The 23,341-nt window shown below is 44.8% G+C and overlaps 4 non-coding genes across 4 annotated transcripts; all 4 read left to right on the forward strand.

Annotated features, from left to right (window-relative positions):
* Nucleotides 1–6,855: 6,855 nt before the first annotated feature.
* Nucleotides 6,856–7,038, forward strand: LOC130332394 (U2 spliceosomal RNA). Its single transcript, XR_008875093.1, has one exon. It is a non-coding gene; the product is annotated as a U2 spliceosomal RNA (small nuclear RNA).
* A 2,086-nt stretch (nucleotides 7,039–9,124) lies between these two features.
* Nucleotides 9,125–9,315, forward strand: LOC130332376 (U2 spliceosomal RNA). Its single transcript, XR_008875078.1, has one exon. It is a non-coding gene; the product is annotated as a U2 spliceosomal RNA (small nuclear RNA).
* A 2,089-nt stretch (nucleotides 9,316–11,404) lies between these two features.
* Nucleotides 11,405–11,595, forward strand: LOC130332377 (U2 spliceosomal RNA). Its single transcript, XR_008875079.1, has one exon. It is a non-coding gene; the product is annotated as a U2 spliceosomal RNA (small nuclear RNA).
* Nucleotides 11,596–18,779: 7,184 nt separating this feature from the next.
* On the forward strand, nucleotides 18,780–18,968 carry LOC130332398 (U2 spliceosomal RNA). The gene has a single exon (XR_008875097.1). It is a non-coding gene; the product is annotated as a U2 spliceosomal RNA (small nuclear RNA).
* Nucleotides 18,969–23,341: the final 4,373 nt, after the last annotated feature.

Consider the following 23,341-nt stretch of genomic DNA (forward strand, 5'->3'; position numbering starts at 1 on the left):
AATGCTTATGAAGAAATATAAAATCTCATCCCTTCCCCAATATCGCGCCACACCCCTACCCCTTAATTCCCTGGTTGAACTTGATGGACATATGTCTTTTTTCGACCGTACTAACTATGTAACTATGTAACATAACATGGGGGGGTCTCCTGGCTGTTCACACAGGTGTGTCATTGCTGTACATTGACCATGCATTGCTTCTGTGGTATTGCAAAGGCAAAGACAAATGCTTCCAGCCATCCATTGCACTAATGGATTGGTCATCAGCTGGCTGTCTATGTCCCGCATCAATATAGACCAAAGTACAGAGGGTTAGGCTATGCTATAGTGCACCTACCTGATGCATCAGAAGGTGCGAGGCCCTTGCTAAATTCTGTGCACAGACTTTGAGATCTATGCTTTAGACTGTATCTAAACCTGCTCCAACATGGACTGACATTCTGGCCTACTTTCAGCCGATGCGACTTGTCTGTCGCTGAACAGTCGCTTTTTATGTATTCAGCACCTATGTATAATGTTGTAAAAATGCTCTAGAAGCTAAAGTCGCAGAAATGTCACACATATTTGGCCTGCAACTTTCTGTGCGACAAATTCAGACAGGAAAAATCAGTATAAATCCTTAGAAAATTATCCCCCAGTGTCTCCATCTGCTGGCGGTATTGAATAAGCATTGCTGCACTGATGGGGTATGCATTAGACGAAAAAAAAGAAGAAAAAGAAGAATAATACGCCCAGAAAAGAGGCGAAAAGGAGAAAAACGTAAAAAAACGTGAAAAAAAAGTAAGAGGAAGAGAAGGGAAAAAAAGGTGGAAATGGGTTTAAAAGTGATTTCGGCGGAGAAATATATATATATATATATATATATATATATATATATATATATATACGCGCACACACACACATATATATAAACGTATTCTCCGTTGAGATATTGCAGCCGCTGCTGTGTCCAGGCCCAGGAGCCTTAGCACTGTGCTGTGATGTCACTCAATACCACTGACATCACTAGGTGTAAACAACATCTCTCCTTTGCTGTGTATGTGACTATGGAGCTGTTTGGTGATGTCGTCTATTATGGCCTTCATAGAAGCAACAGGAGATTGTTGCATCCATCTAGAACCCTCAGAACTACAGTGCTATGATGTCACTCACTTCCACAGGCCTTGCAGAGTGTAAACAACAACAACCCAGCTTTGTTGTGTATGTAACCATAGGGATTGTGATGTCACCTAGAACCTTCACAGCAGCGACAGCTTTATGAGGAGCATCAGCACTGCTCTGCCTGAGCAGAACCATCACCGCCATAGGTTGTCAAATAACCCGGATTTAACCCACACAGGTAAGTCCAATGGGGTGCAGGCATGTCCTCTATGCTTACAGCTTCCCGTGGGTGTTGGTTTGATACCGTTTGGGGACAGCCAAGGAGGCATCTGCAGGCAACAAAGGTAGGTGTGTGCTTGTGTGTGTGTTTCCTATGCAGATCCTAAGCCCAGTGTCACATGCAAGTAGGAGGAGTAAGAAGGGTTCCTGGCAAATCCGGGTTATGGATTGCATTTAAAAAGGCCCCGTGGGAGTGCAATGGGCCCCTGTCTTGCTGCTTAGCAATAATGGTATGGGTTTAGGTTCTGCTGTGTGTACTGGTGGTTGACTGCCCCCCAGCCCAGAGTGTGCATGGAAAATTGTCTGGCAGCCTCCCTGACAGCAAGCAGTGATAGTGCCCATGAAGGGGACCTTGTTGGGCCCGCCCCTTTCACGGTTATCGCTTCTCGGCCTTTTGGCTAAGATCAAGTGTCTTGCCCTAAGGTATTCGGGTACCCCTCTCCTCGGCCTTGTGGGATCGCCCAGGTTTATTGCCTGGGCTTCACCCACCTGCTGCTATTGGGGAGAGGGCTTAGTCCCAGGATAACGGGAAGGTGATCATCGGAGGACGGGTCTGCCGGAGAGGATGGCTAATGCGCCGAACGCTCCTAATACAGTACGGCTGTTTATCGAGGAGGAAAAGAGGAGTGCCTACGGGATTTTGCATGTCCAGCAGAAGGTCGTGGAAGGAGTGCTGAGGATGCCGCATGCTTCCATCTTCTGTGTCCAGGTCTTTCCCAGCCAAGGATTCTTTGACGTGACCTTCTACAACCTGGATGATCTCCGTACCTGTCTCTACCGGAGTAAGGAGAATGCTTCTCACCCTGACCTACAAGGGATCCGATTCATTTCCTGCGAGGCTCGGCCTAAGAAAGTTCCAGTGGTAGTGCATATGTACAACCCTTTTGTGCGGGATGAGGAGATCCAGACCTTTCTAAGAAGGTATTGTGTGTCTGTTTCTGGTGCGGAGAGGAAAAATAACATCCTGGGGACTTTCACAGGCATGAGACGTTTTTGGGTGGAGTTTAGGCCTGCCCCCGAGGGTGGTGCTGAAGGTTTTTGTCACCCCCCGCAGAACTTTGCGATAGGGAACAACAGGGGGTTTCTGCACTACCCGGGGATGCCAAGTTTTTGCCGGGACTGTTTTTGCTTTGGTCATACCAGAGAGAACTGTACAACCGGGCAGGTTTGCAGGAACTGCCACAAGCCTGATCACCGCACTGCAGACTGTCCCGAGAAACGCAAGTGTCATTTCTGTGGTTCTTCGGATCACCTGGCTAGGAGTTGCCCCACTTACCAGTCCGGGGCACCCCGATCATATGCAATGGCTCTTCGAGGTGGGACAGTTCCTGAGGACTCCAATGCTGCCAGGGCAGGCGATGCAGAGGTTAGCGTGCTGACCAGTGAAGCAGAGTCTGCCCCTGTTTTTCCTTCCATTTCTAGGTCTGTTCCGGATGCTTTGGTGGCAGAGGGGGAGAAGGCGGAGTCTGTTTCGGGGGCATCTGTTTCGGAGGCCTCTGATCCCCCAGAGGAGATGACTGTGGACAAAGAATCCTTGAAGAGAAAGATGCCGGTGGAAGAATCGGAGGATGACTGTCCGACTCCTCAGAGTCAAAGGATTGAGGACTTTCCTAGCCCGGGAAGGGAGGAGGCAGGTGGAGGGTCGTCATGTCAGATTGATTCTGACTCCTCTTTATCCTCCCTGGGCACAGGTTATTTGGAGGAATGTTCAGTCAAAAAATTGACAAAGACTCTTAAGTTTAAGGAAGGGGAGGCAAAAAATAAGGGTAGAGGTCGGGGAAAGGCTAGGCCTCCTTTTGATAATGCTTGATTTTGTATTTCCTTTTTTTCCTTCAAATGTTTGAATGAGTTTAACAATTGGTTCTCTAAATGTCCGCAGTATTAGATCTTTAGAAAGGAGATCCGCCATTTTTGATTTACTTTCTAGATATTCTTTTGATGTTCTAGGTCTCCAGGAGTGCTGCTTGGATGGGGAGCCAAATATCTCCTGGCCTTATGGGCAATCGGTATGGTCTGGTTCAATGGAACGTAATTCGGGGGTGGGGATTTTGTTCAAAAGTAATGAGTTTGTTGTTAAAAAAGTTGTCCATATTGTTCCGGGTAGGGTATTATTAGTGCATTTTATTTTCAGGGGTTTCACATATAAAGTAATTAATGTTTATGCTCCAACTGGGAGGAAGGAAAGAGGGGAGGTGTTTGAGAAATTATATTTCTTTTTGAGTGGGAGGGATGATGTGTTCCTTATAGGGGATTTCAATTGTATAATAACAGAGGGGGATAAGAGTAGTACTACGGTGGGTGGTGGGTCTGGTTTAGACAGTACTAGTAAGCAGCTTAAAGAGATTGTAAATTTATTTGGGTTAAAGGATTCCTTTGTTGCCCATAATGATGGTACTATCGGTTATACATATTTTTCTAACAATACAAGTTCGCGTATTGATTTCATTTTTGTCTCAAAACTAATGTCTGTTTCTAATTTCAGACGGAGGAGGTTACCGTTCACGGATCATGCCTGGATTGAGTGTGTGGTAAAAGGTGGTGGTCTAAGTGAGTATGGAAAGGGTGTTTGGAAGTTGAATGTGTCTTTATTGGATAATGAATGTGTATTACAAGAATATAGGGAGCGTTTTGATGGATGGGTGTTGAGGAAGGATGCATTTTATAGTGTGGTTGAGTGGTGGGAGTGGGTGAAGTTAGAGACTAAAAGGTTTTTTATTAAAAAAGGGTGTGAGAAAGGGAGGAAAGATAGAGAAGAGTATGAGAGATGGCAAAGAAGGTTAGAGTATTTGTATGAATTGAGGCGTTTGGGGATGAGTGTTGAGAAGGAGATTGAGGAAGCTCGTGGAAGTGTGAATGAGTGTCTGGAGAGGAATGGAAGGAAGATTATTGCACAGGCTAGGGTTGAAGTGAAAGAGAAGGATGAGAAATGTAGCAAATTTTTCTTTAAAAAGGCATTCAGTAAAAAAACTGAGATGATGAGTGTTTTTACGAATGATGGGGTAGAGGTCTTTGGTAAGGATGAGGTGTTAGAGGAAGTGTGGAAGTTTTATTCTGTTTTATTCACGGAGAAGGAGCGGGACGTGACTCTAGAGGAGGAATGTTTGGGATATGTGGATAAGCGTTTGGATGAAATTGATGGGTTCTTTATGGAAGAGGATGTGAGGAAGAGTGAGGTGGAGGATGCTGTGAATGGGATGAAGAAAGGAAAGGTGGCAGGGAGTGATGGTTTGCCTGTGGAATTTTATCTTGTGTTTTGGGATATGTTAGGGGATTATGTATGGGAGGTGTGTAAGGAAGTACTTAGGAGAGGGAAGTTATCTAAAAGTATGAGTGAGAGTGTGACTGTGTTATTGTTTAAAAAAGGGGATAAGAGGGATCTTAAAAATTGGAGGCCTATAGCGCTCTTGAATTGTGATTACAAAATTATTGCTAAAGTTATTGCGAATAGGTTAAAGGATGTGATTGATTGTATGGTAGGTGAGGAGCAAATGTGTACAGTGCCTGATCGTAGGATTTCTGAATGTCTGTTAGGTCTGAGGGATGTATTGTGGGACTGTAAAACTAGGAAGCAAGGTGTGGCTGTTGTTACGGTGGATTTTGAAAAAGCGTATGATAGGGTGGTGCATGATTTATTGTTTAGGGTTTTGAGGAGGATGAATGTGCCGGACAGAATGGTGAAGTGGATTGAATGTTTGTATAGGGACATTTATAGTAAGATTCAGGTCAATGGTTTTCTGAGTAGGGAAGTGAGTATAAAATCTGGAGTGCGGCAGGGGTGTCCCCTGTCGCCAATTCTTTTTATTTGTATGATTGAGCCTTTGTTGGGGATGATTAGGAGAGATAAGGTGATGCGGGGTATAGAAATACCTGGTAGTCATGGGAAGGATATGCGAGTGATTGGTTACATGGATGATGTTACTGTTGTATGTAAGTCAATGGCAGGGGTAAGGCGTGCTAAGTTATTGATTGAGTGTTTCTGTTTAATGAGTGGGTTTAAGCTTAATGTTGGGAAGAGTGGTTGTAAATTTTTTGAGGGGTGGGGAGAGAGTGGGTTGTGCGAGTGGCCTGTGAGAGAGGGGGGTGTGGAAGTGCTTGGGGTGGTGTTTGATAATGATTTGTATGGGAAAGAAAGTTGGGAGAGGGTTTTGGGGAGGGTGGGGAATAAAATAAACTTCTGGTCTTTAAGGACTTTATCGATTGAGGGAAGGATTCTGGTTATTAAAGCTGTTATAATTCCTATTTTGCTTTATGTTAATTATGTGTTTCCTCCACCGGATAGGTGTCTGGCAAGAATTATCAGGCAGATCTTTGTTTTCTTATGGAATTCAAGGATGGAGAAATTGAGTCGTGGGAAGGTGGTGAAAAGCAGAATGCATGGTGGGAAAGGAATGATGAATGTGGAAGTGTTCCTGGCTGTGAAGTATGTCAGTTTTTGTCTCGCTGTTAGTAAGAAGGAATGTGTGTTTGGGTGCATGGTAAGGTATTTGGCTGGTAATGTGTTGTTGAAATATAAGCTAATGGAAAGGGACTTAAGGGTACCTGTAAGTTTTGAGGTTCCTTGGTTCTATCAGAGAATAGGGCGGTGTGTCAGGAAAAATAATCTGGAATGTGTGACTGAATGGAATGATAGTAAGAAGGTGATGAAAGTGTTGGAGCAGAGAGAAACAGTGGAATGTGTGGGAGGTCTGTCTGAGAAGGATTGTAAGGTAGTGTGGAAAAATGTCAGTCACAAGGAACTGACAAATAAACAAAAGGACTTGTCTTGGATGTTAGCTCATGGGTGTCTGCCAACAAGGGAATTTCAGAGGAGAAGGAGATTGGTAGACAGTGAAGTGTGTCCCAGGGATGGTTGCGGTGGATGTGAGAATTATGTACATGTGTTTTGGGAGTGTGGTTATGCGAAGTCTGTGTGGAGAAAAATGTCTGGTCTAATTAAAAATCTTACTGGAATTGAAATCTTATCCTTTAATATGATGATGTTTGGTTTGTGTGCAGTGGAGAGAGAGAAGGCAAGAGTGTTATGGTTCATAGTAAATTGTGTAAAAGAGGTTCTGTGGGATGTAAGGAATATTAGGATTTTCAATCAAACTGAAGTAAGTGTGAAGGAATGTCTGGGCATGATCCGTGGTAAAATTTACCTTTACGTATTATGTGATAGGAAAAACTATGGTTCTGATGATGCAGAGGGGATCTGGAAACACAAAAAATGGAAGTACTGGTTATGATTGTATTCTTATTTGTCTTTCTTTTTCTTTTCTTACAGATTATATCCTGATATGAAGGGAGAGTTGGAGGGACAGAATCCGCTGCAATTTATTTTTTCTGAGGGAAAGTCATGAAGGGAAAGCTTTTTGTTATATGTACATGTAAAGACATGCTTCCTGTATATATTGTATATGTCAAATATGTGTTATTCATGTGTTTTCAGATGAATATGTAATTTTTTGAATGATTTACTTGGTTATGTATTGTATATTTCCTTTTCAATAAAAAAAAAAAAAAAAATCTGTTCTTATCAGTTTAATATCTGATACGTCCCCTATCTGGGGACCATATATTAAATGGATTTTTGAGAACGGGGGCCGATTTCGAAGCTTGCTTCCGTCGCCCTATGCATTGACCCGATATGGCAGTATCTTCGGGTACAGTGCACCACCCCCTTACAGGGTTAAAAAGAAAGATTCCTACTTTCATTGCTACCTGCTTGCTGGCTAGCCAGCTAGCCAGCCCTGTGGGCCTTGCTGCTGCTGCTGCTGCTGCTGCAGCCAAAAAACAAAAGGTGGTGCTGCTGCTGCTTCTGCTGCTTCTGCTTGTGTCTGGCCGCTGTTGGAGCGTCCAGGCACAGGACTTCTGCTGCTGCTGACTAAATGGCCTCCTTAATTGGATCATTTGAGTAGCCAGCACACCTGTGCAGGTAGGGCATGACATGATAGGCAGCTGCCTTGATAGCGGGTGGGTGCTGAATGTTCCTAATTGACAAAATAAGATTAATGCTTATGAAGAAATATAAAATCTCATCCCTTCCCCAATATCGCGCCACACCCCTACCCCTTAATTCCCTGGTTGAACTTGATGGACATATGTCTTTTTTCGACCGTACTAACTATGTAACTATGTAACATAACATGGGGGGGTCTCCTGGCTGTTCACACAGGTGTGTCATTGCTGTACATTGACCATGCATTGCTTCTGTGGTATTGCAAAGGCAAAGACAAATGCTTCCAGCCATCCATTGCACTAATGGATTGGTCATCAGCTGGCTGTCTATGTCCCGCATCAATATAGACCAAAGTACAGAGGGTTAGGCTATGCTATAGTGCACCTACCTGATGCATCAGAAGGTGCGAGGCCCTTGCTAAATTCTGTGCACAGACTTTGAGATCTATGCTTTAGACTGTATCTAAACCTGCTCCAACATGGACTGACATTCTGGCCTACTTTCAGCCGATGCGACTTGTCTGTCGCTGAACAGTCGCTTTTTATGTATTCAGCACCTATGTATAATGTTGTAAAAATGCTCTAGAAGCTAAAGTCGCAGAAATGTCACACATATTTGGCCTGCAACTTTCTGTGCGACAAATTCAGACAGGAAAAATCAGTATAAATCCTTAGAAAATTATCCCCCAGTGTCTCCATCTGCTGGCGGTATTGAATAAGCATTGCTGCACTGATGGGGTATGCATTAGACGAAAAAAAAAGAAGAAAAAGAAGAATAATACGCCCAGAAAAGAGGCGAAAAGGAGAAAAACGTAAAAAAACGTGAAAAAAAAGTAAGAGGAAGAGAAGGGAAAAAAAGGTGGAAATGGGTTTAAAAGTGATTTCGGCGGAGAAATATATATATATATATATATATATATATATATATATATATACGCGCACACACACACATATATATAAACGTATTCTCCGTTGAGATATTGCAGCCGCTGCTGTGTCCAGGCCCAGGAGCCTTAGCACTGTGCTGTGATGTCACTCAATACCACTGACATCACTAGGTGTAAACAACATCTCTCCTTTGCTGTGTATGTGACTATGGAGCTGTTTGGTGATGTCGTCTATTATGGCCTTCATAGAAGCAACAGGAGATTGTTGCATCCATCTAGAACCCTCAGAACTACAGTGCTATGATGTCACTCACTTCCACAGGCCTTGCAGAGTGTAAACAACAACAACCCAGCTTTGTTGTGTATGTAACCATAGGGATTGTGATGTCACCTAGAACCTTCACAGCAGCGACAGCTTTATGAGGAGCATCAGCACTGCTCTGCCTGAGCAGAACCATCACCGCCATAGGTTGTCAAATAACCCGGATTTAACCCACACAGGTAAGTCCAATGGGGTGCAGGCATGTCCTCTATGCTTACAGCTTCCCGTGGGTGTTGGTTTGATACCGTTTGGGGACAGCCAAGGAGGCATCTGCAGGCAACAAAGGTAGGTGTGTGCTTGTGTGTGTGTTTCCTATGCAGATCCTAAGCCCAGTGTCACATGCAAGTAGGAGGAGTAAGAAGGGTTCCTGGCAAATCCGGGTTATGGATTGCATTTAAAAAGGCCCCGTGGGAGTGCAATGGGCCCCTGTCTTGCTGCTTAGCAATAATGGTATGGGTTTAGGTTCTGCTGTGTGTACTGGTGGTTGACTGCCCCCCAGCCCAGAGTGTGCATGGAAAATTGTCTGGCAGCCTCCCTGACAGCAAGCAGTGATAGTGCCCATGAAGGGGACCTTGTTGGGCCCGCCCCTTTCACGGTTATCGCTTCTCGGCCTTTTGGCTAAGATCAAGTGTAGTATCTGTTCTTATCAGTTTAATATCTGATACGTCCCCTATCTGGGGACCATATATTAAATGGATTTTTGAGAACGGGGGCCGATTTCGAAGCTTGCTTCCGTCGCCCTATGCATTGACCCGATATGGCAGTATCTTCGGGTACAGTGCACCACCCCCTTACAGGGTTAAAAAGAAAGATTCCTACTTTCATTGCTACCTGCTTGCTGGCTAGCCAGCTAGCCAGCCCTGTGGGCCTTGCTGCTGCTGCTGCTGCTGCTGCAGCCAAAAAACAAAAGGTGGTGCTGCTGCTGCTTCTGCTGCTTCTGCTTGTGTCTGGCCGCTGTTGGAGCGTCCAGGCACAGGACTTCTGCTGCTGCTGACTAAATGGCCTCCTTAATTGGATCATTTGAGTAGCCAGCACACCTGTGCAGGTAGGGCATGACATGATAGGCAGCTGCCTTGATAGCGGGTGGGTGCTGAATGTTCCTAATTGACAAAATAAGATTAATGCTTATGAAGAAATATAAAATCTCATCCCTTCCCCAATATCGCGCCACACCCCTACCCCTTAATTCCCTGGTTGAACTTGATGGACATATGTCTTTTTTCGACCGTACTAACTATGTAACTATGTAACATAACATGGGGGGGTCTCCTGGCTGTTCACACAGGTGTGTCATTGCTGTACATTGACCATGCATTGCTTCTGTGGTATTGCAAAGGCAAAGACAAATGCTTCCAGCCATCCATTGCACTAATGGATTGGTCATCAGCTGGCTGTCTATGTCCCGCATCAATATAGACCAAAGTACAGAGGGTTAGGCTATGCTATAGTGCACCTACCTGATGCATCAGAAGGTGCGAGGCCCTTGCTAAATTCTGTGCACAGACTTTGAGATCTATGCTTTAGACTGTATCTAAACCTGCTCCAACATGGACTGACATTCTGGCCTACTTTCAGCCGATGCGACTTGTCTGTCGCTGAACAGTCGCTTTTTATGTATTCAGCACCTATGTATAATGTTGTAAAAATGCTCTAGAAGCTAAAGTCGCAGAAATGTCACACATATTTGGCCTGCAACTTTCTGTGCGACAAATTCAGACAGGAAAAATCAGTATAAATCCTTAGAAAATTATCCCCCAGTGTCTCCATCTGCTGGCGGTATTGAATAAGCATTGCTGCACTGATGGGGTATGCATTAGACGAAAAAAAAGAAGAAAAAGAAGAATAATACGCCCAGAAAAGAGGCGAAAAGGAGAAAAACGTAAAAAAACGTGAAAAAAAAGTAAGAGGAAGAGAAGGGAAAAAAAGGTGGAAATGGGTTTAAAAGTGATTTCGGCGGAGAAATATATATATATATATATATATATATATATATATATATATATATACGCGCACACACACACATATATATAAACGTATTCTCCGTTGAGATATTGCAGCCGCTGCTGTGTCCAGGCCCAGGAGCCTTAGCACTGTGCTGTGATGTCACTCAATACCACTGACATCACTAGGTGTAAACAACATCTCTCCTTTGCTGTGTATGTGACTATGGAGCTGTTTGGTGATGTCGTCTATTATGGCCTTCATAGAAGCAACAGGAGATTGTTGCATCCATCTAGAACCCTCAGAACTACAGTGCTATGATGTCACTCACTTCCACAGGCCTTGCAGAGTGTAAACAACAACAACCCAGCTTTGTTGTGTATGTAACCATAGGGATTGTGATGTCACCTAGAACCTTCACAGCAGCGACAGCTTTATGAGGAGCATCAGCACTGCTCTGCCTGAGCAGAACCATCACCGCCATAGGTTGTCAAATAACCCGGATTTAACCCACACAGGTAAGTCCAATGGGGTGCAGGCATGTCCTCTATGCTTACAGCTTCCCGTGGGTGTTGGTTTGATACCGTTTGGGGACAGCCAAGGAGGCATCTGCAGGCAACAAAGGTAGGTGTGTGCTTGTGTGTGTGTTTCCTATGCAGATCCTAAGCCCAGTGTCACATGCAAGTAGGAGGAGTAAGAAGGGTTCCTGGCAAATCCGGGTTATGGATTGCATTTAAAAAGGCCCCGTGGGAGTGCAATGGGCCCCTGTCTTGCTGCTTAGCAATAATGGTATGGGTTTAGGTTCTGCTGTGTGTACTGGTGGTTGACTGCCCCCCAGCCCAGAGTGTGCATGGAAAATTGTCTGGCAGCCTCCCTGACAGCAAGCAGTGATAGTGCCCATGAAGGGGACCTTGTTGGGCCCGCCCCTTTCACGGTTATCGCTTCTCGGCCTTTTGGCTAAGATCAAGTGTAGTATCTGTTCTTATCAGTTTAATATCTGATACGTCCCCTATCTGGGGACCATATATTAAATGGATTTTTGAGAACGGGGGCCGATTTCGAAGCTTGCTTCCGTCGCCCTATGCATTGACCCGATATGGCAGTATCTTCGGGTACAGTGCACCACCCCCTTACAGGGTTAAAAAGAAAGATTCCTACTTTCATTGCTACCTGCTTGCTGGCTAGCCAGCTAGCCAGCCCTGTGGGCCTTGCTGCTGCTGCTGCTGCTGCTGCAGCCAAAAAACAAAAGGTGGTGCTGCTGCTGCTTCTGCTGCTTCTGCTTGTGTCTGGCCGCTGTTGGAGCGTCCAGGCACAGGACTTCTGCTGCTGCTGACTAAATGGCCTCCTTAATTGGATCATTTGAGTAGCCAGCACACCTGTGCAGGTAGGGCATGACATGATAGGCAGCTGCCTTGATAGCGGGTGGGTGCTGAATGTTCCTAATTGACAAAATAAGATTAATGCTTATGAAGAAATATAAAATCTCATCCCTTCCCCAATATCGCGCCACACCCCTACCCCTTAATTCCCTGGTTGAACTTGATGGACATATGTCTTTTTTCGACCGTACTAACTATGTAACTATGTAACATAACATGGGGGGGTCTCCTGGCTGTTCACACAGGTGTGTCATTGCTGTACATTGACCATGCATTGCTTCTGTGGTATTGCAAAGGCAAAGACAAATGCTTCCAGCCATCCATTGCACTAATGGATTGGTCATCAGCTGGCTGTCTATGTCCCGCATCAATATAGACCAAAGTACAGAGGGTTAGGCTATGCTATAGTGCACCTACCTGATGCATCAGAAGGTGCGAGGCCCTTGCTAAATTCTGTGCACAGACTTTGAGATCTATGCTTTAGACTGTATCTAAACCTGCTCCAACATGGACTGACATTCTGGCCTACTTTCAGCCGATGCGACTTGTCTGTCGCTGAACAGTCGCTTTTTATGTATTCAGCACCTATGTATAATGTTGTAAAAATGCTCTAGAAGCTAAAGTCGCAGAAATGTCACACATATTTGGCCTGCAACTTTCTGTGCGACAAATTCAGACAGGAAAAATCAGTATAAATCCTTAGAAAATTATCCCCCAGTGTCTCCATCTGCTGGCGGTATTGAATAAGCATTGCTGCACTGATGGGGTATGCATTAGACGAAAAAAAAGAAGAAAAAGAAGAATAATACGCCCAGAAAAGAGGCGAAAAGGAGAAAAACGTAAAAAAACATGAAAAAAAAGTAAGAGGAAGAGAAGGGAAAAAAAGGTGGAAATGGGTTTAAAAGTGATTTCGGCGGAGAAATATATATATATATATATATATATATATATATATATATATATACGCGCACACACACACATATATATAAACGTATTCTCCGTTGAGATATTGCAGCCGCTGCTGTGTCCAGGCCCAGGAGCCTTAGCACTGTGCTGTGATGTCACTCAATACCACTGACATCACTAGGTGTAAACAACATCTCTCCTTTGCTGTGTATGTGACTATGGAGCTGTTTGGTGATGTCGTCTATTATGGCCTTCATAGAAGCAACAGGAGATTGTTGCATCCATCTAGAACCCTCAGAACTACAGTGCTATGATGTCACTCACTTCCACAGGCCTTGCAGAGTGTAAACAACAACAACCCAGCTTTGTTGTGTATGTAACCATAGGGATTGTGATGTCACCTAGAACCTTCACAGCAGCGACAGCTTTATGAGGAGCATCAGCACTGCTCTGCCTGAGCAGAACCATCACCGCCATAGGTTGTCAAATAACCCGGATTTAACCCACACAGGTAAGTCCAATGGGGTGCAGGCATGTCCTCTATGCTTACAGCTTCCCGTGGGTGTTGGTTTGATACCGTTTGGGGACAGCCAAGGAGGCATCTGCAGGCAACAAAGGTAGGTGTGTGCTTGTGTGTGTGTTTCCTATGCAGATCCTAAGCCCAGTGTCACATGCAAGTAGGAGGAGTAAGAAGGGTTCCTGGCAAATCCGGGTTATGGATTGCATTTAAAAAGGCCCCGTGGGAGTGCAATGGGCCCCTGTCTTGCTGCTTAGCAATAATGGTATGGGTTTAGGTTCTGCTGTGTGTACTGGTGGTTGACTGCCCCCCAGCCCAGAGTGTGCATGGAAAATTGTCTGGCAGCCTCCCTGACAGCAAGCAGTGATAGTGCCCATGAAGGGGACCTTGTTGGGCCCGCCCCTTTCACGGTTATCGCTTCTCGGCCTTTTGGCTAAGATCAAGTGTCTTGCCCTAAGGTATTCGGGTACCCCTCTCCTCGGCCTTGTGGGATCGCCCAGGTTTATTGCCTGGGCTTCACCCACCTGCTGCTATTGGGGAGAGGGCTTAGTCCCAGGATAACGGGAAGGTGATCATCGGAGGACGGGTCTGCCGGAGAGGATGGCTAATGCGCCGAACGCTCCTAATACAGTACGGCTGTTTATCGAGGAGGAAAAGAGGAGTGCCTACGGGATTTTGCATGTCCAGCAGAAGGTCGTGGAAGGAGTGCTGAGGATGCCGCATGCTTCCATCTTCTGTGTCCAGGTCTTTCCCAGCCAAGGATTCTTTGACGTGACCTTCTACAACCTGGATGATCTCCGTACCTGTCTCTACCGGAGTAAGGAGAATGCTTCTCACCCTGACCTACAAGGGATCCGATTCATTTCCTGCGAGGCTCGGCCTAAGAAAGTTCCAGTGGTAGTGCATATGTACAACCCTTTTGTGCGGGATGAGGAGATCCAGACCTTTCTAAGAAGGTATTGTGTGTCTGTTTCTGGTGCGGAGAGGAAAAATAACATCCTGGGGACTTTCACAGGCATGAGACGTTTTTGGGTGGAGTTTAGGCCTGCCCCCGAGGGTGGTGCTGAAGGTTTTTGTCACCCCCCGCAGAACTTTGCGATAGGGAACAACAGGGGGTTTCTGCACTACCCGGGGATGCCAAGTTTTTGCCGGGACTGTTTTTGCTTTGGTCATACCAGAGAGAACTGTACAACCGGGCAGGTTTGCAGGAACTGCCACAAGCCTGATCACCGCACTGCAGACTGTCCCGAGAAACGCAAGTGTCATTTCTGTGGTTCTTCGGATCACCTGGCTAGGAGTTGCCCCACTTACCAGTCCGGGGCACCCCGATCATATGCAATGGCTCTTCGAGGTGGGACAGTTCCTGAGGACTCCAATGCTGCCAGGGCAGGCGATGCAGAGGTTAGCGTGCTGACCAGTGAAGCAGAGTCTGCCCCTGTTTTTCCTTCCATTTCTAGGTCTGTTCCGGATGCTTTGGTGGCAGAGGGGGAGAAGGCGGAGTCTGTTTCGGGGGCATCTGTTTCGGAGGCCTCTGATCCCCCAGAGGAGATGACTGTGGACAAAGAATCCTTGAAGAGAAAGATGCCGGTGGAAGAATCGGAGGATGACTGTCCGACTCCTCAGAGTCAAAGGATTGAGGACTTTCCTAGCCCGGGAAGGGAGGAGGCAGGTGGAGGGTCGTCATGTCAGATTGATTCTGACTCCTCTTTATCCTCCCTGGGCACAGGTTATTTGGAGGAATGTTCAGTCAAAAAATTGACAAAGACTCTTAAGTTTAAGGAAGGGGAGGCAAAAAATAAGGGTAGAGGTCGGGGAAAGGCTAGGCCTCCTTTTGATAATGCTTGATTTTGTATTTCCTTTTTTTCCTTCAAATGTTTGAATGAGTTTAACAATTGGTTCTCTAAATGTCCGCAGTATTAGATCTTTAGAAAGGAGATCCGCCATTTTTGATTTACTTTCTAGATATTCTTTTGATGTTCTAGGTCTCCAGGAGTGCTGCTTGGATGGGGAGCCAAATATCTCCTGGCCTTATGGGCAATCGGTATGGTCTGGTTCAATGGAACGTAATTCGGGGGTGGGGATTTTGTTCAAAAGTAATGAGTTTGTTGTTAAAAAAGTTGTCCATATTGTTCCGGGTAGGGTATTATTAGTGCATTTTATTTTCAGGGGTTTCACATATAAAGTAATTAATGTTTATGCTCCAACTGGGAGGAAGGAAAGAGGGGAGGTGTTTGAGAAATTATATTTCTTTTTGAGTGGGAGGGATGATGTGTTCCTTATAGGGGATTTCAATTGTATAATAACAGAGGGGGATAGGAGTAGTACTACGGTGGGTGGTGGGTCTGGTTTAGACAGTACTAGTAAGCAGCTTAAAGAGATTGTAAATTTATTTGGGTTAAAGGATTCCTTTGTTGCCCATAATGATGGTACTATCGGTTATACATATTTTTCTAACAATACAAGTTCGCGTATTGATTTCATTTTTGTCTCAAAACTAATGTCTGTTTCTAATTTCAGACGGAGGAGGTTACCGTTCACGGATCATGCCTGGATTGAGTGTGTGGTAAAAGGTGGTGGTCTAAGTGAGTATGGAAAGGGTGTTTGGAAGTTGAATGTGTCTTTATTGGATAATGAATGTGTATTACAAGAATATAGGGAGCGTTTTGATGGATGGGTGTTGAGGAAGGATGCATTTTATAGTGTGGTTGAGTGGTGGGAGTGGGTGAAGTTAGAGACTAAAAGGTTTTTTATTAAAAAAGGGTGTGAGAAAGGGAGGAAAGATAGAGAAGAGTATGAGAGATGGCAAAGAAGGTTAGAGTATTTGTATGAATTGAGGCGTTTGGGGATGAGTGTTGAGAAGGAGATTGAGGAAGCTCGTGGAAGTGTGAATGAGTGTCTGGAGAGGAATGGAAGGAAGATTATTGCACAGGCTAGGGTTGAAGTGAAAGAGAAGGATGAGAAATGTAGCAAATTTTTCTTTAAAAAGGCATTCAGTAAAAAAACTGAGATGATGAGTGTTTTTACGAATGATGGGGTAGAGGTCTTTGGTAAGGATGAGGTGTTAGAGGAAGTGTGGAAGTTTTATTCTGTTTTATTCACGGAGAAGGAGCGGGACGTGACTCTAGAGGAGGAATGTTTGGGATATGTGGATAAGCGTTTGGATGAAATTGATGGGTTCTTTATGGAAGAGGATGTGAGGAAGAGTGAGGTGGAGGATGCTGTGAATGGGATGAAGAAAGGAAAGGTGGCAGGGAGTGATGGTTTGCCTGTGGAATTTTATCTTGTGTTTTGGGATATGTTAGGGGATTATGTATGGGAGGTGTGTAAGGAAGTACTTAGGAGAGGGAAGTTATCTAAAAGTATGAGTGAGAGTGTGACTGTGTTATTGTTTAAAAAAGGGGATAAGAGGGATCTTAAAAATTGGAGGCCTATAGCGCTCTTGAATTGTGATTACAAAATTATTGCTAAAGTTATTGCGAATAGGTTAAAGGATGTGATTGATTGTATGGTAGGTGAGGAGCAAATGTGTACAGTGCCTGATCGTAGGATTTCTGAATGTCTGTTAGGTCTGAGGGATGTATTGTGGGACTGTAAAACTAGGAAGCAAGGTGTGGCTGTTGTTACGGTGGATTTTGAAAAAGCGTATGATAGGGTGGTGCATGATTTATTGTTTAGGGTTTTGAGGAGGATGAATGTGCCGGACAGAATGGTGAAGTGGATTGAATGTTTGTATAGGGACATTTATAGTAAGATTCAGGTCAATGGTTTTCTGAGTAGGGAAGTGAGTATAAAATCTGGAGTGCGGCAGGGGTGTCCCCTGTCGCCAATTCTTTTTATTTGTATGATTGAGCCTTTGTTGGGGATGATTAGGAGAGATAAGGTGATGCGGGGTATAGAAATACCTGGTAGTCATGGGAAGGATATGCGAGTGATTGGTTACATGGATGATGTTACTGTTGTATGTAAGTCAATGGCAGGGGTAAGGCGTGCTAAGTTATTGATTGAGTGTTTCTGTTTAATGAGTGGGTTTAAGCTTAATGTTGGGAAGAGTGGTTGTAAATTTTTTGAGGGGTGGGGAGAGAGTGGGTTGTGCGAGTGGCCTGTGAGAGAGGGGGGTGTGGAAGTGCTTGGGGTGGTGTTTGATAATGATTTGTATGGGAAAGAAAGTTGGGAGAGGGTTTTGGGGAGGGTGGGGAATAAAATAAACTTCTGGTCTTTAAGGACTTTATCGATTGAGGGAAGGATTCTGGTTATTAAAGCTGTTATAATTCCTATTTTGCTTTATGTTAATTATGTGTTTCCTCCACCGGATAGGTGTCTGGCAAGAATTATCAGGCAGATCTTTGTTTTCTTATGGAATTCAAGGATGGAGAAATTGAGTCGTGGGAAGGTGGTGAAAAGCAGAATGCATGGTGGGAAAGGAATGATGAATGTGGAAGTGTTCCTGGCTGTGAAGTATGTCAGTTTTTGTCTCGCTGTTAGTAAGAAGGAATGTGTGTTTGGGTGCATGGTAAGGTATTTGGCTGGTAATGTGTTGTTGAAATATAAGCTAATGGAAAGGGACTTAAGGGTACCTGTAAGTTTTGAGGTTCCTTGGTTCTATCAGAGAATAGGGCGGTGTGTCAGGAAAAATAATCTGGAATGTGTGACTGAATGGAATGATAGTAAGAAGGTGATGAAAGTGTTGGAGCAGAGAGAAACAGTGGAATGTGTGGGAGGTCTGTCTGAGAAGGATTGTAAGGTAGTGTGGAAAAATGTCAGTCACAAGGAACTGACAAATAAACAAAAGGACTTGTCTTGGATGTTAGCTCATGGGTGTCTGCCAACAAGGGAATTTCAGAGGAGAAGGAGATTGGTAGACAGTGAAGTGTGTCCCAGGGATGGTTGCGGTGGATGTGAGAATTATGTACATGTGTTTTGGGAGTGTGGTTATGCGAAGTCTGTGTGGAGAAAAATGTCTGGTCTAATTAAAAATCTTACTGGAATTGAAATCTTATCCTTTAATATGATGATGTTTGGTTTGTGTGCAGTGGAGAGAGAGAAGGCAAGAGTGTTATGGTTCATAGTAAATTGTGTAAAAGAGGTTCTGTGGGATGTAAGGAATATTAGGATTTTCAATCAAACTGAAGTAAGTGTGAAGGAATGTCTGGGCATGATCCGTGGTAAAATTTACCTTTACGTATTATGTGATAGGAAAAACTATGGTTCTGATGATGCAGAGGGGATCTGGAAACACAAAAAATGGAAGTACTGGTTATGATTGTATTCTTATTTGTCTTTCTTTTTCTTTTCTTACAGATTATATCCTGATATGAAGGGAGAGTTGGAGGGACAGAATCCGCTGCAATTTATTTTTTCTGAGGGAAAGTCATGAAGGGAAAGCTTTTTGTTATATGTACATGTAAAGACATGCTTCCTGTATATATTGTATATGTCAAATATGTGTTATTCATGTGTTTTCAGATGAATATGTAATTTTTTGAATGATTTACTTGGTTATGTATTGTATATTTCCTTTTCAATAAAAAAAAAAAAAAAAAAAAAAATCTGTTCTTATCAGTTTAATATCTGATACGTCCCCTATCTGGGGACCATATATTAAATGGATTTTTGAGAACGGGGGCCGATTTCGAAGCTTGCTTCCGTCGCCCTATGCATTGACCCGATATGGCAGTATCTTCGGGTACAGTGCACCACCCCCTTACAGGGTTAAAAAGAAAGATTCCTACTTTCATTGCTACCTGCTTGCTGGCTAGCCAGCTAGCCAGCCCTCTGGGCCTTGCTGCTGCTGCTGCTGCTGCTGCAGCCAAAAAACAAAAGGTGGTGCTGCTGCTGCTTCTGCTGCTTCTGCTTGTGTCTGGCCGCTGTTGGAGCGTCCAGGCACAGGACTTCTGCTGCTGCTGACTAAATGGCCTCCTTAATTGGATCATTTGAGTAGCCAGCACACCTGTGCAGGTAGGGCATGACATGATAGGCAGCTGCCTTGATAGCGGGTGGGTGCTGAATGTTCCTAATTGACAAAATAAGATTAATGCTTATGAAGAAATATAAAATCTCATCCCTTCCCCAATATCGCGCCACACCCCTACCCCTTAATTCCCTGGTTGAACTTGATGGACATATGTCTTTTTTCGACCGTACTAACTATGTAACTATGTAACATAACATGGGGGGGTCTCCTGGCTGTTCACACAGGTGTGTCATTGCTGTACATTGACCATGCATTGCTTCTGTGGTATTGCAAAGGCAAAGACAAATGCTTCCAGCCATCCATTGCACTAATGGATTGGTCATCAGCTGGCTGTCTATGTCCCGCATCAATATAGACCAAAGTACAGAGGGTTAGGCTATGCTATAGTGCACCTACCTGATGCATCAGAAGGTGCGAGGCCCTTGCTAAATTCTGTGCACAGACTTTGAGATCTATGCTTTAGACTGTATCTAAACCTGCTCCAACATGGACTGACATTCTGGCCTACTTTCAGCCGATGCGACTTGTCTGTCGCTGAACAGTCGCTTTTTATGTATTCAGCACCTATGTATAATGTTGTAAAAATGCTCTAGAAGCTAAAGTCGCAGAAATGTCACACATATTTGGCCTGCAACTTTCTGTGCGACAAATTCAGACAGGAAAAATCAGTATAAATCCTTAGAAAATTATCCCCCAGTGTCTCCATCTGCTGGCGGTATTGAATAAGCATTGCTGCACTGATGGGGTATGCATTAGACGAAAAAAAAGAAGAAAAAGAAGAATAATACGCCCAGAAAAGAGGCGAAAAGGAGAAAAACGTAAAAAAACGTGAAAAAAAAGTAAGAGGAAGAGAAGGGAAAAAAAGGTGGAAATGGGTTTAAAAGTGATTTCGGCGGAGAAATATATATATATATATATATATATATATATATATATATATATATATACGCGCACACACACACATATATATAAACGTATTCTCCGTTGAGATATTGCAGCCGCTGCTGTGTCCAGGCCCAGGAGCCTTAGCACTGTGCTGTGATGTCACTCAATACCACTGACATCACTAGGTGTAAACAACATCTCTCCTTTGCTGTGTATGTGACTATGGAGCTGTTTGGTGATGTCGTCTATTATGGCCTTCATAGAAGCAACAGGAGATTGTTGCATCCATCTAGAACCCTCAGAACTACAGTGCTATGATGTCACTCACTTCCACAGGCCTTGCAGAGTGTAAACAACAACAACCCAGCTTTGTTGTGTATGTAACCATAGGGATTGTGATGTCACCTAGAACCTTCACAGCAGCGACAGCTTTATGAGGAGCATCAGCACTGCTCTGCCTGAGCAGAACCATCACCGCCATAGGTTGTCAAATAACCCGGATTTAACCCACACAGGTAAGTCCAATGGGGTGCAGGCATGTCCTCTATGCTTACAGCTTCCCGTGGGTGTTGGTTTGATACCGTTTGGGGACAGCCAAGGAGGCATCTGCAGGCAACAAAGGTAGGTGTGTGCTTGTGTGTGTGTTTCCTATGCAGATCCTAAGCCCAGTGTCACATGCAAGTAGGAGGAGTAAGAAGGGTTCCTGGCAAATCCGGGTTATGGATTGCATTTAAAAAGGCCCCGTGGGAGTGCAATGGGCCCCTGTCTTGCTGCTTAGCAATAATGGTATGGGTTTAGGTTCTGCTGTGTGTACTGGTGGTTGACTGCCCCCCAGCCCAGAGTGTGCATGGAAAATTGTCTGGCAGCCTCCCTGACAGCAAGCAGTGATAGTGCCCATGAAGGGGACCTTGTTGGGCCCGCCCCTTTCACGGTTATCGCTTCTCGGCCTTTTGGCTAAGATCAAGTGTCTTGCCCTAAGGTATTCGGGTACCCCTCTCCTCGGCCTTGTGGGATCGCCCAGGTTTATTGCCTGGGCTTCACCCACCTGCTGCTATTGGGGAGAGGGCTTAGTCCCAGGATAACGGGAAGGTGATCATCGGAGGACGGGTCTGCCGGAGAGGATGGCTAATGCGCCGAACGCTCCTAATACAGTACGGCTGTTTATCGAGGAGGAAAAGAGGAGTGCCTACGGGATTTTGCATGTCCAGCAGAAGGTCGTGGAAGGAGTGCTGAGGATGCCGCATGCTTCCATCTTCTGTGTCCAGGTCTTTCCCAGCCAAGGATTCTTTGACGTGACCTTCTACAACCTGGATGATCTCCGTACCTGTCTCTACCGGAGTAAGGAGAATGCTTCTCACCCTGACCTACAAGGGATCCGATTCATTTCCTGCGAGGCTCGGCCTAAGAAAGTTCCAGTGGTAGTGCATATGTACAACCCTTTTGTGCGGGATGAGGAGATCCAGACCTTTCTAAGAAGGTATTGTGTGTCTGTTTCTGGTGCGGAGAGGAAAAATAACATCCTGGGGACTTTCACAGGCATGAGACGTTTTTGGGTGGAGTTTAGGCCTGCCCCCGAGGGTGGTGCTGAAGGTTTTTGTCACCCCCCGCAGAACTTTGCGATAGGGAACAACAGGGGGTTTCTGCACTACCCGGGGATGCCAAGTTTTTGCCGGGACTGTTTTTGCTTTGGTCATACCAGAGAGAACTGTACAACCGGGCAGGTTTGCAGGAACTGCCACAAGCCTGATCACCGCACTGCAGACTGTCCCGAGAAACGCAAGTGTCATTTCTGTGGTTCTTCGGATCACCTGGCTAGGAGTTGCCCCACTTACCAGTCCGGGGCACCCCGATCATATGCAATGGCTCTTCGAGGTGGGACAGTTCCTGAGGACTCCAATGCTGCCAGGGCAGGCGATGCAGAGGTTAGCGTGCTGACCAGTGAAGCAGAGTCTGCCCCTGTTTTTCCTTCCATTTCTAGGTCTGTTCCGGATGCTTTGGTGGCAGAGGGGGAGAAGGCGGAGTCTGTTTCGGGGGCATCTGTTTCGGAGGCCTCTGATCCCCCAGAGGAGATGACTGTGGACAAAGAATCCTTGAAGAGAAAGATGCCGGTGGAAGAATCGGAGGATGACTGTCCGACTCCTCAGAGTCAAAGGATTGAGGACTTTCCTAGCCCGGGAAGGGAGGAGGCAGGTGGAGGGTCGTCATGTCAGATTGATTCTGACTCCTCTTTATCCTCCCTGGGCACAGGTTATTTGGAGGAATGTTCAGTCAAAAAATTGACAAAGACTCTTAAGTTTAAGGAAGGGGAGGCAAAAAATAAGGGTAGAGGTCGGGGAAAGGGTAGGCCTCCTTTTGATAATGCTTGATTTTGTATTTCCTTTTTTTCCTTCAAATGTTTGAATGAGTTTAACAATTGGTTCTCTAAATGTCCGCAGTATTAGATCTTTAGAAAGGAGATCCGCCATTTTTGATTTACTTTCTAGATATTCTTTTGATGTTCTAGGTCTCCAGGAGTGCTGCTTGGATGGGGAGCCAAATATCTCCTGGCCTTATGGGCAATCGGTATGGTCTGGTTCAATGGAACGTAATTCGGGGGTGGGGATTTTGTTCAAAAGTAATGAGTTTGTTGTTAAAAAAGTTGTCCATATTGTTCCGGGTAGGGTATTATTAGTGCATTTTATTTTCAGGGGTTTCACATATAAAGTAATTAATGTTTATGCTCCAACTGGGAGGAAGGAAAGAGGGGAGGTGTTTGAGAAATTATATTTCTTTTTGAGTGGGAGGGATGATGTGTTCCTTATAGGGGATTTCAATTGTATAATAACAGAGGGGGATAGGAGTAGTACTACGGTGGGTGGTGGGTCTGGTTTAGACAGTACTAGTAAGCAGCTTAAAGAGATTGTAAATTTATTTGGGTTAAAGGATTCCTTTGTTGCCCATAATGATGGTACTATCGGTTATACATATTTTTCTAACAATACAAGTTCGCGTATTGATTTCATTTTTGTCTCAAAACTAATGTCTGTTTCTAATTTCAGACGGAGGAGGTTACCGTTCACGGATCATGCCTGGATTGAGTGTGTGGTAAAAGGTGGTGGTCTAAGTGAGTATGGAAAGGGTGTTTGGAAGTTGAATGTGTCTTTATTGGATAATGAATGTGTATTACAAGAATATAGGGAGCGTTTTGATGGATGGGTGTTGAGGAAGGATGCATTT

Source organism: Hyla sarda, unplaced genomic scaffold (genome assembly GCF_029499605.1).
Source record: "Hyla sarda isolate aHylSar1 unplaced genomic scaffold, aHylSar1.hap1 scaffold_376, whole genome shotgun sequence".
Taxonomy (NCBI): Eukaryota; Metazoa; Chordata; class Amphibia; order Anura; family Hylidae; genus Hyla; species Hyla sarda.